This window comes from Anomalospiza imberbis, chromosome 16 (assembly GCF_031753505.1).
Source record: "Anomalospiza imberbis isolate Cuckoo-Finch-1a 21T00152 chromosome 16, ASM3175350v1, whole genome shotgun sequence".
NCBI lineage: Eukaryota > Metazoa > Chordata > Aves > Passeriformes > Viduidae > Anomalospiza > Anomalospiza imberbis.
Window position 1 is genome coordinate 14690771 of NC_089696.1, and position 16740 is coordinate 14707510.

The 16740-nt window shown below is 47.9% G+C and overlaps 1 protein-coding gene across 5 annotated transcripts in view; it reads left to right on the plus strand.

Moving 5' to 3' along the window:
* Positions 1–16740, plus strand: part of EPN2 (epsin 2) — a 53523-nt gene that overhangs the window by 3491 nt on the left and 33292 nt on the right. For 2 of the 5 annotated variants that reach the window (XM_068207241.1, XM_068207247.1), the window contains exon 1: positions 8688–8840. The exons of 1 other annotated variant lie outside the window; for it this stretch is intronic. The gene's annotated coding sequence lies outside the window, so the exon portion shown is untranslated. Of the gene's footprint in view, positions 1–8674; positions 8841–14569; positions 14677–16740 lie in introns of those variants that run through there. 2 more of the 5 variants (XM_068207242.1, XM_068207244.1) reach the window with 2 other exon arrangements.

Here is a 16740-nt window from a genome sequence, read left to right on the forward strand (position 1 = left end):
ACAGTTCAATAAATCATTTTAGCATATGTTTAAATCTCCCTGAGCACCTCTGGGTGCAGAAGGCTTAGGGAACGTGCCAAGTGTCTGCAAGGCTCAGGGGAGGCTTTAGGCCTGAGGGTGGAAAATGTGCCAGTCCATGGAGAGTCTGGAGAAAGGAGCTTCACAGGGATGGAGCTTTTGGGAGAAACCCAGGAGAGCTGAGGAAAACAGCACGTGGGTGCTGCTCTCGGCCTCTGCTCTGTAGGATGGTAAACATGAAGGTCTGGAGCTGGGAGCCAGTGTGTGGGAAGATAAGAATATCCATCCTGCTTAAAAGCAGGTGTCCAGTCCAAAAGCTGAGCACTGGCAGTGTTTATAGCAAATGTTTGAGGATAATGGGAGGATCTAATTGGAGAGGGACTTTTCACAAGGGTGTGTAGTGATAGGATCAGGGGGAATGGCCTTAAGCTGAAGGAGGGTAGGGTTAGATTAGGTATTAGGAAAAAAATCTTCCCTGTGAGGGTGGGGAGGCACTAGACCAGGTTGCCCAGAGCAGCTGTGGCTGCTCCATCCCTGGAGGTGTCCAAGACCAGGCTGGATGGGGCTTGGAGCAACCTGGGATAGTGGAAGGTGTCTCTGGCCGTGGGTGGGGCTTTGGATGATCTTTAAGGTTCCTTCATACCCAAACCAGTCCATGATTCTCGGATAAGAGGAATAAGTGAGTGAGCAGACGGAATTCCACGCTGTGTTCTTCTCCTTGGATTCAGTAATTCTGGGCACCTCCCAAACTGGAGCTGTGTCTGCAAGATGCATCTTGAAAGAAGCACCCTTGAGTGACAGCATCTCCAGTTCCCTGCCTTCCCCCAGGCTCTGATCTCAGAGCAAAGCAAGAGGTCCTGCCCTGCCTGGAGGGAAAACACGGGAGTCTCACGTTTCTCTCTCAAGTGCAAGCTGGAAAAGCTGATGCAGACACGCTCTGGAACGTGCCCGTAAGGAAGAGCAAGGCCCAGGGTGCTTGTGTGGAAGTGCCTGTCAGTTTTCATTTAAGGGTCAGTCGGTGGCTTCTTGGAGGAAATGGCCTGCACAGCCCAGCCCTTCCTCCCCAGGTGCTGGAGATCCTGCTGAGTGCAAAGAACTCAGCTGAGCTGTGCAGGTGCCACAAACCCTTCTTCCGGCCCGCTGGTGACACATGTGGGGTTTTCATGACATCAGGCATTTTGGGCTTCTTTAGTTTTCACTCTCCTGGAGTGGATTATTCAGCTGATGTTTCACCAAAGGCCACTTTCAGTACTGCTAAAATCTGTTGTGGTTGTGCATGGTTTGCACCCCATGCCCCTCCCAAAATGCTCAGAGTGACGTGGAAGCATCTTGAGGGACAGAGGAAACTTGCTGTCTGTAGCAACTTGCTCTGCAGTTATTTTTGGTTGAGGTTATTGTGGTTTGTGTCCCAGAAAAGATGGGGCCGTGCACAGCCAGTTCCCAGCAGCGCTGGTGTTTGCCTCTCTCTCACCTTTTCCTATCAGAGATGTTTGATTTCTAAAAATCAGAATGCAGCAGACCCCCTTGACTTCCTCTCGTGTTCACAGGGTCAGGGAGCAATCCTGTATTTCTCCATCTCAGTCCATAAGAATGTGGAAGCTCGTAGGAGTATTAATTACAGCCAATTATAACCTGCTTGACTGGCTGAGGTGCTCAAATGGCTCCTGAGACTTGCTGTTGTTGAAGAGGAATGTTTTCCTTCCACCAAGTTTTTGAGGAGCTCGGAGCAGGGCTGATCCATGGAGCAGCTTGGCTGGGCAGTGTTAGGATTGAACACGTTCTGGAGGAATTCTTGCCTGCAGTGCTGTGCAGTTGGTTTGCTTTGTGGAGTCCTGATGGCTTGACACAAATCTCTTCCAGCCCAGCTGGTGAATTTTTTTAATCTGCTTGTTTATCACCCAGGGACCATGTATTTACAGCTCTGCAGCATTGTTTAGGGTTTTTTTACAGAGTGAAAGTTCCTGGGAAGCCCTGCTGAAGATGAGATGGGGCAGCAGGGACAAGTTTGGAGTCACAACCGTGCATGCAGATATGAAAGTTTCAATTGGCTCTGTGAGCCTGGGAATGGAGGAAGTTACTTGCAGAAGTGGGAATCAGAAACCCAGAAATTGGGCCAACTAATTCAGGGACTGGCTGGATGCTGTGCAAACACAAACCAAACAGACAGCTCTCACTTTTCATCTGTCAAGGGGGAAAGCTACCAGCTTTTCAGTGATGGGCATCCAGCTGTAATCCAGGGATGTGGCAGCACTGATCCAGCCTCTCTGTTTAAAAGACACAAAATACCGGCAGCTTCCAGTACTTGCTCTGCTTTGGGGGTCACACCTTTGTGTCTGAGAGCAAGGCTCTGAAATTTGAGCTAAAACTGGCTGCAGCTGTGCAGCTCAGCTTCCAGCGTTGGAGCTGAGGTGGCTTTCCAGGCATTGGATGCTCTGGGAGCAGAGCACACGTGAAGGAAGCTCCAGTTGTCCCCATGATGCCCCAAATCTCTGTGAGCACCACACTGTGGTGTGATGATGCTGATTTCAGTGTTGGCACCCCTCACTCACCCCAGGTAAGGGGTGGATGGTTTGCTGCATCTGATTCCTGTGGGGAAGGTGGTGCTCTCTGGGGTTTTGTGCTTAAAAATGAAACTCCTTGTGCTAGACCACGTCCTCTGCCAGCAGTGGCCACAGGCTGGGTGCTTGGTTGTAGGTACACATCATTTTCCCCCTCTTCTACCAGTGTACAAAGTCTTTTGCCACCCTTTCCAGCCAGGACGAGCCAAAATTCCTGTTCCAACAGGAGAGAGGAGACCCAAATCCCAGAGGATTCTGCAGAACCAGGAGTGTAGCTCCTGACACGTTCCTCAGAGCCAAGCCCACAGGGCGTTTTCCCTCAAGGTTAGAAACAGCTGGGAGGAGTGAGGATAATCCCTGGCCACGTGAGATCCTTGTGCAACTGCACAGGTCATCCTGCAGTTTGGAAGTGATTATGAAGCCTCTATCAGTCTGAGGATGGGCCTGGGGCAAAAGGGAGGGGCTGACTCTCCGGGTGACATTCTTTGGGTGGCTGCAGGAATGAGGAGGAGGAATTCTGATGGGTCATGTTGTCCATCAGCTCCATCCTGGCAGGAAGTCCTCTTGTTGTGACCAGGAAGAAGTCAAGAGGGATAGAACAAACTGTACCAAGCAAAAGGGAATGCCCATCCTCCAGCAGGAGCTTACAGGCTCTGCCTTGGTGACTTGCTCGGGGGAGCCAGATGGTAACAATAAACGAGCCTGACTTTGCTGGGCCCGAGTCTGCCGCTCCAAACTGTGCAGATGGTCCTAATGGGTGAGTGCTCCCAGCCTGGAAAGAAGCAGCAGATCCAGGCTCTTTAGGTCAAATGTGTTCCTTGTGTCCTATAAACCCAGAAAAACACCTCCTCAGCAGTCGGTGTGGCCTTGCATGGCCCTGTCCTCTCTTTTCTGCTGATGTGGGTGCTGATCTGAGCCTCTGGTGAGCTGGTTCAGGGAGCTGAACTGGCTGAGAAGCAGCACTCCCCCCCAAAAATTGATTAATCTTCACCACAGGTGGTATAAGCTGGTGCTGGTGGCAGGGAGGGAATGGGAAGGGGTGGTGGAGGAAGGGCAGGAACCACAACACCCTGACTTAGTTCAATTATAACTTGTGGAATTTCACCCCGAGGCTTCAGTGGGATTTAATGTAAGCAGCACAGTAGCCTTGGCTTCTTGCAGTGGCATGGGAGAAACTGCACCTCGGGAGCAGTAAGGAGAAAGGAATGAGGGAAGGTGCCCACAGATGAGAACAGCTCCAGCTTCTAAAGAAACACAACACTTGGTAATTACTAGAACTAAGCACATTCAAACGTCACTGCCTCTTGCACTGTCAGAGCACATTCATTTTGAGAAAATCAGAATGTGCTGGGCTTGCATTCTCCCTTCTCTTTTCATGAATCTGCCAACGTGTTCAGAAAAGGTCTGGTTTGAATACCCATATTAGAGGTGTATTAATTTTGAACTTGTCAAAAGGAATATTTGCATTGGAAACAGTTCTACAAGTTTGTCTGCATCATGAAGGAACGAACCCCCTCCTGCTGGCTCTGTTCTGATTAGCTTGGGTTGCTTCCAGCTGAACTCAGGCACAGGCTCACTGGCTCTACTCTCCCTCATTCCCATCCTTCTGCTTTTCTCCCTTATTTAAAGATGCTTGAAGAAGCCAGGCTAAATATGATGGGAGCTAAACTCTTATTCTGGTTCTCCTCGCTTTGTAGACAAACCCTGGAAGTGTGGTAGGGCTGCAGACCCCGTGGATCCGTGTGTCTAATTGAAGCAGACAAGACTGTAACTCAGACTTTGCATATTTCAATGAAATATTCATGAATCCAGGAGAGAATAACCCGGGGTGAACATCAAGTTGTATAATCTGAATATATTCTCTATAACTGTCAGCAACACGCAGACAGCTCAGAAAATTCCGGGGAGGGTCTGTGCTTGTTGAGAAACATCTCACTGCTCTGGCTCTAAGGACAATGATGACTGTGTTTGCCCAGACTATTTAATTAGCAGATTTCCCAAATTGGGCTCTTAGGGACTGAAGTCCCCATTTACCCCATGTGGAAGCATGTGGCTTCCCAGGAAGGCTGGGAAGCTCCAGCTGCCACTGGAGTGGAGGGTGCCCAACCTCCTGAGACACGAGGCAGTTCCTGACTTGGCTATTTAATCCAGGCTGAAGCGCTGAACATTAAACACACCTTCATTAGATGATGCTCATCTCTATTTCTGCATTGATTCCTCTGAAGGCCTGCAGGTTAGGAGTGGGAAGGAAAATCAGTAATGGAGCAAAATGACTGTGATTTAGAGATCGGATTGCACGCAGCCAGGGCCATGCATCAGGATAATGAGATTCAGTCTTGTTTGCTTACAAGCACTGGAGACAGAAGCAGAGAATGTGATCCACCAAGCCAGCTCTCAGGAAATGAGGAACAATAGAGTGAGGAAATCAAATTTCAAACGGCAGGGATATATTTATCGAGTTTTCCTTGGGATTTTTGCAGAGCTTTGGGGCGTTCTCTGTGCAGTGTTTTTTCGGGCAGCCGACATATGGCAGGAGGATTAGATCACTGCAAAGCACCGTTGGTTGTGACCTATTTGTTAATGCGGGGCTGGGGTCAGCGACAAGAGACAAATGCACTTGTCACTGTTTGGGGCTTTTCGAGTGCTGCTTCTGTTGTCCCTCGCACTGTGGCCAGACATTTGGAACAAACTCATTAGCTAATTAGTGGTGTGCTCAGCCCCACGTGGGCGATATTCCCATTATGGCTGTGGAACAGCCCCTCCTGAGGCTCCCTGGCAGCTGCTCTTCCCTAGGTTAGTTGGGAGGGCAGCTGGGGGAGGATGTGCCTTCCTCATCTTCTCTGGGAGAGCCTCCTGCATTCCAGACATCCCATTCCTTATCCTCCTGCTCCTTATCCTCCTGCTCCTTGCCTACTCCCACTCGCTGGGTCTACTGCCACCAGCTCATCTCTGGTGACCAGTGACAGGACCTGAGGGCACGGCGTGAAGATGTGCCAGGAAAGTTTAGGTTATCAGGAAAAGGGTTTTCACCCAGAGGGTGTTGGGGCAATGAACAGGGAATGGTCATGGCATCAAGGCTGCCAGAGCTCCAGGAGTGTTTGGACAATGCTCTCAGGCACAGGGTGGGATTTATAGAATCACAAAACAGGTTGGGTTGGAAGGGATCTCAAAAATCCTCCATGGGCAGGGACACCTTCCACTATCCCAGGGTGCTCCAAGCCCTGTCCAACCTGGCCTTGGACACTTCCAGGGATGTGGCAGCCACAGCTTCTCTGGGCACCCTGGTCTAGTGAAAGGTGTCCCTGATCATTGGTGTTGTCCTGTGCAGGAGCACGAGTTGGATTTCATGCTCCTTGTGAGTCCCTTCCATATCCTGAGGACAACCTACGAGTCTGTGAGCTGTCTTCTCCATGTGGATTGCTCTGCTGGTTATCAGGGTGGTGCCGCAGCTCCTGGTGCCCAACTCAGGCTGCAAATTGTGGCCTTGGACTCTGGTTCTGCCAACGCAGCTGAAATGTTGTGGGCTAGGAAGGATCAGAGATGGCTCGGGTCAAGATCCAGGTACAGCCTGCTCCAGAGAGGGATGGGGCAGGGCTGCAGTGGGAAGTGTTCTGCACCAGCTCCTGGCTTTAAAATCACAGGACAAATGCAGTGACCTCCTGTTGCTAATATGAAACAAGAGACATAAATCCACTGCCACGAGTCTACTCAGGGGCCACCATGAGGGAACATCCCTGTGCAGCTTGGGCAGAGCTCTGCTGGTGCAGCTCTACCACTCATGTACCTGCCCAGGGCAGCAGGAACACTGCACTTTTTAAGGCATTAACACAGATATAATAATCAAAAAAGAAGTGATTTTACTTGGCTGGTTTGTTTTACTTGCACTATGGGGCTTGAGCTGGTTGATAGAAAAGTGTTTTTTTGGTGGAAGTGTGCCAGCTGCGGGAGGTTTTTGCTGGGTTTGCTGATTTGCACACCTAATGATGTAGACAAACACCTGGGATGGAGCTGGGAATGGAGAGGAAGCTGCCTCCTGCTCTGGAGAGCTATCTGCCCAGATCTGGAAGGAACACAGGCAGGAGAGAAGGCAGCAGGAACAATCCTGTTCTTCCCATTTTATTTTAACCAAGAGCTTTCTTCCCCTCCTTTAGAGCTGTCAGCACCTGATCATTAGGATTAATGAACATGCCCAGAAACATTGGGTTTCCATCACTGCTGTTTTCTTGCAAAGAAGAAAAGGGGGAAGTATTCTTTCAGCTCCTGCTGATACCATCAGATGTGTGCTGATCCCTTATTTTTTTCACCCAGAATTTAATCCTGCCTAGCTCAAGGTTAACAGCTAAGCCAGAATCACAGCTCACTGCAGAAGATTTGAAGCTTCCCAGCTCCCAGATGGCGTTCAAGGCATTGGAATGTGCAGCATTTCTAAACAAGTTGCTTTTAATGCAGCTCACCCAGTGTTTCACTGCAGTCCCCGTCCTTCTGTATTTAAACCTCAAATCTGTGGCAGATTTGATAGTGGCTCCATGGGAGGGAAGCGGTGGATGCTCCATCCATGGAAGTTTCCAAGGCCAGGTCGGATGGGTCCTGGAGCAGCCTGGGATAGTGGGAGGTGTCCCTGCCCCTGTCGGGGGGGAGGAGATGATTTTTAAGGTCCCTTCCCAAACCATTGTGGGATTTGATGAAGTTTGCAGCGCTCAGCCTGACCTTCCTTTCACTTAAAAGCAGTGACTCATAAACTGGATTTTGCTCCACATTTCTGTTTCCCTATGCTTTTGTAAGGCACAATTCCTCAGGAATTTGGGTTTTAAATAACCAGCAGCAGTGCCCTGTGCCGGCAGTGATCCAAGCAGAGCTCTGCTATCCAGCTGCTCCCCTGGCCCACACCAATCCCCACTGTCTCCTGAGCAGCCATGTCCCGTTTCCTTGAATTGTCTCCCGGTTTTAAGATGGGAACAAATATATTCAGGGCGGACTACAATGGGAGCAGTACCCTCCTCCAGCCCGCGGTGCCGGACACAGGTTTAGTCATTATCCCGAGGGGAAGGACGTGTGCTCCGACCCACCCAGAGCGTCCTGCTCCTCCTGCCACGTTCGTGCCTCTGTGCCCCTGCCGAGCTCCCCTTCATCACCCAGCGCGGCGCCCCTGATCCACAAATGTGCCCATAAAGCGTCCCCTTAGCCATAAATGGGGTCATTTTATATTGGCACCTTCAGTGGGAGTACCTGTGCTGTGCGAGGCGATGGGAGCTGTGCCAGGTTGGACAGCGGGAGGGATTTTCTCATGGAAAAGTGATTAAATATTGGGATGGGCTGCCCAAGGATGCGGTGGAGTCACTGGCCCTGGAGGTGTTTAAGGAAAGGCTGGATGTGGCACTCAGTGCCATAGTCCGGTTGACAAGGGGGTGCTGGCCACAAGTTGGGACTTGATCATCTCAGGTCTTTTCCAAACGAATTCATTCTAGGATTCTGCTGCCAGCCCACACTGGACCTCGATTTTTGGGGGGCTGCCCTGCCCTGAAACCAGTTTCTCCTGGGCACTGTGTGGAGGTGGATTGTGTTCCCCAAGCCTTCTCCTTCCATCAAAGGCAGCCCCAGACCTGCTTTAAAGTGTGCCCTGGTCCACAAATGTGGTTATTTTGTACTGAGAGTAATTAATTTGTATTTTTTGTCCCTGGGTCTTGGGGGATCTCTAGCCCTGAACCCAGTTCCTCCTAAACACTGAGGAGGATCCCCAGGTGCTTCCATCAGAGCCAGCCCCGGACTCTCTCTAAAGCGTCCCCTGACCCATAAATCGGGTTATTTTGTAATGACAGACTTCTTTTGTATTATTTCACCCAGGTTTCTGGAGGACCCCTGGGCGCTTTGAGCCCTGAGGGGCCTCCCCAGGCGCTCAGCCATCCAAAGTCGCCCGTGCCCGGCGGGGCGGGGGGGGGGGGGCCGATCCTGCCTCGCTCCTCACCGGCGCTGGGTCCGGCTGCGAGGAGCCGCGCCGGGAGGGAGGGAAGGAAAGGAAGAGGGAGGGAAGGACGGGCACAGGGAGGGAAGGACGGGAACAGGGAAGGAGGGGACGGGCAGCGCCGCGTCCCCCCCGCCCTCAGCGCGGCCGCGCCTCGGGGCCGCGCGCGGCCGCCGGTTCCGCCTCCTCCGCCGCCTCCCCGCGGCCGCCGCCGCCATGTTGGATGGTGCGTGTGGGTGTCAAGCGCAGCCCGCGGCCGCCGGGCACCGGGACACCGGGACACCGCGCCCGCCCCGCGCCCGCAGGTCAGCGCGGCTCCCGCGGGCTGCGGGACGGGGGAGGGGTGGGGGGAACGGGCGGGCAGCCCCAGCAGCGCCGCCTTTCCCCTCCGCGGGGCGCGGGAAGGGCCCCCGGGGGTCCCCGCGGGGAGGGCGCGGGGCCGCGGTGGCCTTTGTTGTCGCCGGTGGGTGGCTGGGCGGGCGGCGGCGGGGACGGGCTGGGCCCCCGCGGCCCCAAGTTTGGGCCCGGCTGCCGATGGGCCTCCCGGGGCTGCGGGGGATGGCGGGGCCTGCGGGCTCGGGGGGCTCCCGGCTGGGGCGGGGGGGCTCCGGTCCGCCCGGTCCGACCCCCGCCCCGGCGTTGTTCGCCTCCATCGTGGCGGGGCGGGGGTTATTTTGTTGTATTTTCAGTAATATCGTTGTTTGGGAGATGTGTGATAATGCTTTTAGTGATTTTTAAGGGTCTGTTTTGTATAGGGGGCTTGGGCTAGGTGTTCTCCAGAGGTCCCTTTCAACCCTGATAATTCTGTGATTTTCTGTGGTTCTGTGATATTCTCTCTCTCTCTCCCTATATATATATTTACACCGTTACATATTTATATATATATATATATATTTAAAAAAAAATTTACCTGCAGTGCCTGTGATGCTAGAGATTAGGGTTGGGTAGTCAGCGAGCTGTATTACAATATTGCTGTGAAATATATTGTAACAGTAATCATCACAGGCTACCCACAATGGAAGTCCCCTATTTAAAAGCCGTAAGGCTTCAATGTAAATGTTAAAATATTCATGTTAAAATTTAAAGCTCTGAGGCTTTAAAACTGGTAGCGTTTGGTCTCAGTTTTATGGGTGTGTAACGCTTCCCCCTCCCCCTTTTCAAGTATGCTATCGACACTGATCTGAAAAGCCAAGTGAGATTTTAAATTTACAGCAGTTGGACTTATTTCTTGTTCTCATCTATTAAGAAAATAACCTGAATTGCTCATGCTCATCCATTTTCAACAGGAGGCCTAAAAGACTTGTTGGGATTGTGAAGCTGTTGCAGATGTTATGGGCTGTAGAGTCTGACTTGAGGAGTTCAAAATGCAAATCAGGCCACGAGATTAAGTTTTATTATTCTCTCCACTGAAATACGTGTTTTATGGTAAAACAGAATTCTTGCATAATTTCAGTGTGTTGCTGTGTTTCGTGAGACACAAGGTCATAGGAAATTGCATTGTTGGGGTGTGAAATGTGGGATGAATGATTTTTTTTTAAATCAGAAGTTTATTGTAATGGTATCTTTGGCAAAATGCAGCCTGTTTAGGAGTTACTTCTAAATATGTTTGTCTTGGCTGATTCTCAGATGTGTTATTTTTGAACAAACTCAAGTGTAGCGTTTTATTGGGAAGAATCAAAACTTTTGATAAATTTTCCTTTATAAGCTCGAAGTAATGGTAAACTAGCTCGGCAGAATTTCAGAGATAATCTTACCCATATTAAATATTTAACTATGTTATCAAAATTTATCAAGCACAAATGACCCATGAGTGCGCATTCCTGAAGGCGGATTCTGATAAGGCCAAATTGACTGTGGGTTCCATTTGAGGAAGTTTGACTTGGGGGTGCTGATTGTAACTTCCTCTATTCCATGAAGTTACCCTGCAACATTACTCCTGTGTCACAACAGCTCTCTGACACAGCAGCTTGACTTTTACATCTGCTGAGGAATGGAAATTATTATCAGCCTGTAAGAAATGCAAGGTAGCACTCACAGGATCTTTGAATCCCAGAATGGGTTGGGTTGGAAGGGACCTCAAAGCTCATCCAGTCCCACCCTGTTATGGCAGGGACACCTTCCACTCTCCCAGGTTTTTCCAAAAAAAGGCCCAGCCTGGCCTTGAACACCGCCAGGGATCCAAGGGTGGCCACTGCTTCTCTGGGAACCTGTGTCAGGGCCTCCCCACCCTCCCAGGGAGGAATTCCTTCCCAAAATCCCATCCAACGCTGCTCTCTGGCAGTGGGATGCCATTCCCCCTTGGCTGTCACTCCAAGCCCTTGTAAATAAATATCCTCTCTCCATCTTTCTCCACCTCTCCATGGACTTGTTCCCTAGGTAGAAGCTAAGCAGTGGTGGGTAATATTTGGGCTAAAAAAGTGCTCCTTATGAGTTACCTGATGGGTGTGGAAGGACCAGAGGAGAGACCCCGACTATCAGGTAGCCTGGCTGGTGATGCTCAAGTTTGTTTTCACTTGCATTATTCCTACAGTCACATGTAATGAAGAGTTCACGAACATCTGATGTCCAGTATAATGCAGGCAGCAGAAATGAATTCAGCTTGCACTGACCACATCATTATTTACATAACTGGTTAATCATGCTAGTTTTGTTCCAGCTGTCAGCCATTTGATTGCTTTAAAACTTGGAGCTTTTAAGAAGCCTCAAATCTTGGATCACTGCTGGGAAATGCCAAAGGCCTAATTTGTTACTTCATAAAAATGCTGATAGTCTCTCTTGATACAGAAACCGGGGTTTTGTTTCTGTGGTTGTTATATTTTTATATATAACTTATATCTTTAGAGAGAGAGGGAGAGCAATCATTAAATGGTAATCAGTTTAGGGGAAATACATTAAAGAATAGTTATGATGTTCCTGATCTTGCTTTTCTTAGGTCTCATACATGCGATGGGGAAATGACTTTGGCTTTTGCTTGGTGTAGAAGAATATAAGTTACTCTAATACCTTTCTTTAATGACTGGTACTCAGGAAGCAACTTCCCAGTCTTCCAGGGCCATATTTGCCGAGTGCTAAAGTGTCCCTTGGGATGTTGCTAATAGAAAATGAAATGTGCCTGCTTTGTAGGAACGCCTGTAATGTTCTTTTCCCACTTTGCCTTGCTCTGATCTGTGCAGGGAAAATATCTAAACCGTACCAGTATCCTGCTGGCTTAAGTGCTTCAAAGAACAGCAGGTTTTTGTGTGTTTCAGTAGCTTGGCTGCTCATTAAGAAGGCAGGAGCCTCCATGGAGGAGAACAACATGGATTGCTGTCCTCTGGAATAAAACCTGCCGGGGCTGATTGTAGGTCTGCTAGCGTTGGTGTGCTCCAGGTTTGGTACAGACTGGCTGTGCTGAATAACAGACCCTAAAAAGCCTGAGTTAATCAGTTTAGCTGGTTGTTACAGGACTGTTTTCGTGTTCCGCATGGACAAAGAATTCAGAATGGTTGAATGTGAGTGAATTCGGAGACTGTGGGCTTCAGGATGGATCTGGAACTCAGTGGCTGTTGGGCTGAGCCTCTCGGTGAGTGGTGCAGCAGGTAGAAAGCTACAGGAAAACTGATATTCTTTATTTATCATTTTAAAAATTGCGGTTTTGTCTCTGGTTTCCAGATTTGGGGTTTGCTTGGTTTTATGATGCTGCTCCAGACCATTGATAAAGGTGAAGCAGTTGGGTCAGAAGGTTCTGTGGTGTTTTCTGTAGGTTACCAGTGGTTGTAGGCAGAGTTTAAGGAGAGTAGCTTAAGTTACCAAGATTGAGTTCTAGGTAAATATCTAATAGTGGAGTTTGTATGAATGATGACACTAATTAGAAGATCAGAATAGAAGTACTTTGTGTTTGTTGGTTGCACTGGCACTGGAGATGTCTGCAGAATTCAGTTTGTAATTCACTATTGTACCTTTCTATATGGAAATATAACTTTGAGTTATGCTAGCAAGATGCTTTTCTTCTGTATAGATAATTTTCAGCTCATTTTTCTGGTATTGTTACAAAAATTGAACTTGAATTGATCTCAGAGCCAATGCCCTGTGTTACATTAATTGTTAATAGTTTGTCTCTCTGTTTCCTGTCACCCAGGGCTGTTAACAGAAGTGCCTCTAACTGGTGCCTCGAGCTTGTGTTCAAGGTCAGGCCTGGGCTGTTCACGCCTCCTGTGCCTTGGCTTGCCAAATCCAGCTCTGTGCAGGTGGGGTAGCAGGAGCTCAGGCTTGGACAGGTCCCCACTGGCAGTGGGAGTGCAGCTGCCTCTGCCCTGGGACTGGGTAAAACCAGTCCCAGCCCAGGCCTGGGTGCAGCTCCACCTTGGAGGCTCCCCTTATCTGTGTTTTATGCTGGAGGTGGCTGGGGGAAGTTTGAAGGAGTCTCAAACACTCTTGTTGTTGTGATCCATACAAATTGTTTTCAAGGCATGGTTTTCCTTCCACCACCAGGAGCGGAGCTCCCTGAGCTGCCTTGAGTAATTAGCTGAAATTTGTGCACGAGACCTCTGCAGTTTCCTTCCACACTGCTCCTGCCTTTCCTTCCACCCTGTTCCTGCTCCTGCCTTTCCTTCCACCCTGCTCCTGCCTTTCCTTCCACCCTGCTCCTGCCTTTCCTTCCACCCTGCCCCTGTCCCTGCCTCTCCTCCCAGAGCTGTTTTAGCTATGTTGTCTGCAGTGCCTGAGCCCCTCAGTGTCACCATATAATAAATCCTAAATGGTCATGAGGTCCAGGAGAGTTTATAGGGTGACCCAGGCAAGGGAAGGCCTCTGCTGCTTCTACAGGCTTGAGACAGACCTGGCTCTTTGAGGCTTTTTTTTCTCAGAATGCAGCACTCAGTAAACAATACTTGTACAAATTAAGTAATAAATTTTTTTTTGAAAGTTCAAATCTGCTTATAAATTTAAAACCATGCCAGACACTGTAGTTACGGATGTTTTATGTTCATTGTACCAGACAGAAATCTGAAGACTCCTCTGCCTTGTTTGCTTTTCAGTATTGTAGGAGTTAAGGCCAATTTTGGGGGTTGGAGTTTTAGAACTGATTACTTAAAATACATGGTGGAGTCTGGGGGTCATGGCTGAAATTCAGCAGCCAGACACTGATTTAATCACTCTCCAGTATAACCTCATAGAAACTCCCCTGCCCTTCTGGAGATGTCACATAATGTGATGGCTTCTAAAATTCACCTGGGAGTTTTCATTATTTAAAAGCGGAAACCCAGGCAGAGCAAGCTCCATACTTCTGTTGGATGGGTTTGAGTTTTGCCACCAAGAAATGCTACAACACACGTGGTACTCCTGCTAGGGAAAAGTACCAGCACGGGTGACAGGGTACTAATGATGCCTGGGATGTACTTTTACATTTTTATCTTTATTCTCCCAAATCATATTAATTTCTAGACTTAACATCAATTTAGTAGTTTCTGAACCTTTGCAAGGGCAATGGTCTTTTCAGAGCTTTGCTAGAACAAAGACATTTTAAGAATCTTAATAGAGAATCGTATAATCTTATTACAACTGCTCCTGTTTAAATCACTTCCTTGTACTTAAATAACAATCTGTCACCAGCTATTTCTTGATTGTAGTTTTTGTCAGTTGCAATTTATCCCCCTCCCTGGTTTGGTTGAACTTTTTTTTTTCCCCTGATTGTGCAACCTTTAGGTTGGCAAAGCTCCTTCTTTCTCACACAGTTCTTCTGAGTCCACCGGGAGTAATCGCAGGAGTAAACTGCTCGCTGGTGTAAGAGCTGTGCACTTCACAAGTAAAACCTTTGTGGGACAAACCCCACTGAAACAACTGATACAGACAGTTCTGATATTCCTCAGGGAGACACCAAACAAAGTCTTTTTAAAGGTAACTTCCTCCCCTGAGATGGCAGCACAAAAGAACCCCTCAGACACGTTTCCCTCTAGGTGGGAATTCTGTTCCCAGGAGGTTCCTCGTGGGGGTGACCAGGCCCCAAGCATCACCTCAGTTTTGTCATTCTGATTTTTATTTATCTCTTTCTTTTTAGTGATGAGGATTTCTTCAGCCAAATCTGTTGACCCAGTTGCTGCTGAAGCTGCTTTTCTACTGACTTTCAGCTCTGTTTGGACAGGGATGAGGCTTGTGACAACAGCAGTAAGGCAGAAATGTTTGCTCTAACCTATGAAATCAGGCAGAATTGAAGATCATTAATTAATCCTTATCTGCAGAGCTGTTCTAACATGCCTGTTCTCTGGTGGATGGTCAAGCACAGCGTGCTCTGCCACATGGTGCACGTAAAGGAAAGCACTTCAGTTGTTAGTTGAAAAACAGAACTTGAATATTTTTAATTATTCTCTTAATTAATCAGAGAAACGCCCTTCCATTTTGTGCCATTGCTGGATTGTGACTGGTAATGTCTGGTTAGAGGTTCCTGATCAGGCATTACCCTCAATATTCAGATCCAGGAAGATCTGATGCATCTTTAAAATGCCCCTGCCCAGGTATTTAATTACTTGATGAAAACCTCTTTCTCTGATGACCACTGGAAAGCACAAACTCCCCTCTGTTGTATTATCTAATGAAATATTTGCCTTCTGAGCCCATCCTGCCTTATTGCAGGGGTTTGATTGCTTCTTGCAGTGTTCTGCTGCTTGCAGTGATTTTTTTTTTAAGGATGGAATGCTTATTACCTTTGAGAAGTGTTACTATATTTTGCTGCTGTTGTTGAGCAGAGTTCGCGAAGTTAAACTTTGTCTACCAATTTAGAAGAGTTTCTCAGAAAGTCAAGATAATGCCTCTGTTGGAATGTTTTCAGATAAACAGCATAGGTGACACAGACTACTTTTCTTAGAAGTATGCAAATGCAGATCAGAAGTCAATATTTAATACTGTCATTTTTGAGAATCTTTTCAATTTGTGTATATTTTTAAGGCAGAAATTTCTATCTGCTGCTCAGAAGAACAGCATGACTGTCCTTGCACCAGGCTATGATCGTGGTATTTCATACTTTTTCAACAAAGCTACTGCTCTCTGAAGATTTTATTGGTACTTGGGTGACTCCTCTGAAAGATATTTATGTTTATATGTTTACTGGTTCTCTTGGGAAGCTTTAATAAGGAAGTAAAATACAGGAATGTTATAATTGGTTTGACTTGGCTTTCAGAATTCCTGTAGAGAAGCTGAAGTATAAAAGCTCAAGTACAGCAAAATCACTTTTAAACTGGTTTATTGCAGAGAAGCACTGAGGTAAATCATCAAAGGATTTTTAGTCTGCAAAACTGCTTAAGTGTTGTGTTTAAAATTTACAAATCGCTGACCCCTTTGTGAGACACTGAGACAGACTGAAATGTCTGGCTCTTTTTTACGTTTGACTACCTAGTGAATAATCTCCTTTTGCCTGGCCTGCTGCTTTAAACACACTGAGTGCTGCAATTGCCATTTTGGTGTCTGTCTGCCAACCAGTAGTGTCTGGTTATATTTAATTTCATCATAATACGGCCATAGGATGCCTCCAGGAGTATTTACGTGGGCTTTAAAAGTCAGGACGTGTTGTATGGCTGGAGATGTGGGATTTTGGGGAGTACTCTGTGTGACAGGAGCTCTGCTGAAATGTTGAGGAGTGAGGAACAGCAGGAGAGTTTTGTAGCTTGTCTTTATTATTCTGTTTTTAATTTGCTTTATGGGGGGGGTCTGTTCTGCAGGAGATGGTCTGGATCAAGCAAAGTGTGAGCACATCTTTCACTCTGGAGGGGTGGGGGACCTGTTGATCTGGGGCTGACTGGGATCCCTGGTTTTTAGTGCTGTTTGCTTTCAGGTGTGAGTGCAGGAAACACGCTCCAACATCCTCAATGCAGGAACACTTTTGTTCTCTGTGCTCTGTACAAAATTGTGTCTGGATGCCTTTGGCTTCCAGCCAAGCTTTTAATCTCTTCTTTTTTGTGTCAGCTTGGATAGTGTATATAATACTATAGTGCCTTTTCCTGTCCCTGGAAATGCTGATTTTTACTTTTATTTTAAGAAGGATTTTCTTTTTCTTACTCAGAAGAAAAATAAACTTTAAAGGAGGAGGAAACTCTGTGGTTTTTTTTTTTCTTTTCTTTTTCATTTCTTGTAGTTTATGCTTTATAGAAAGGCCTGAAATGTGCTGTCAAAGCTTTCTCTCTTGTTTCACAAATTCAAAATTTTGAAACGGGGCAGGGCAAGGTGGGGAGGGGTCTC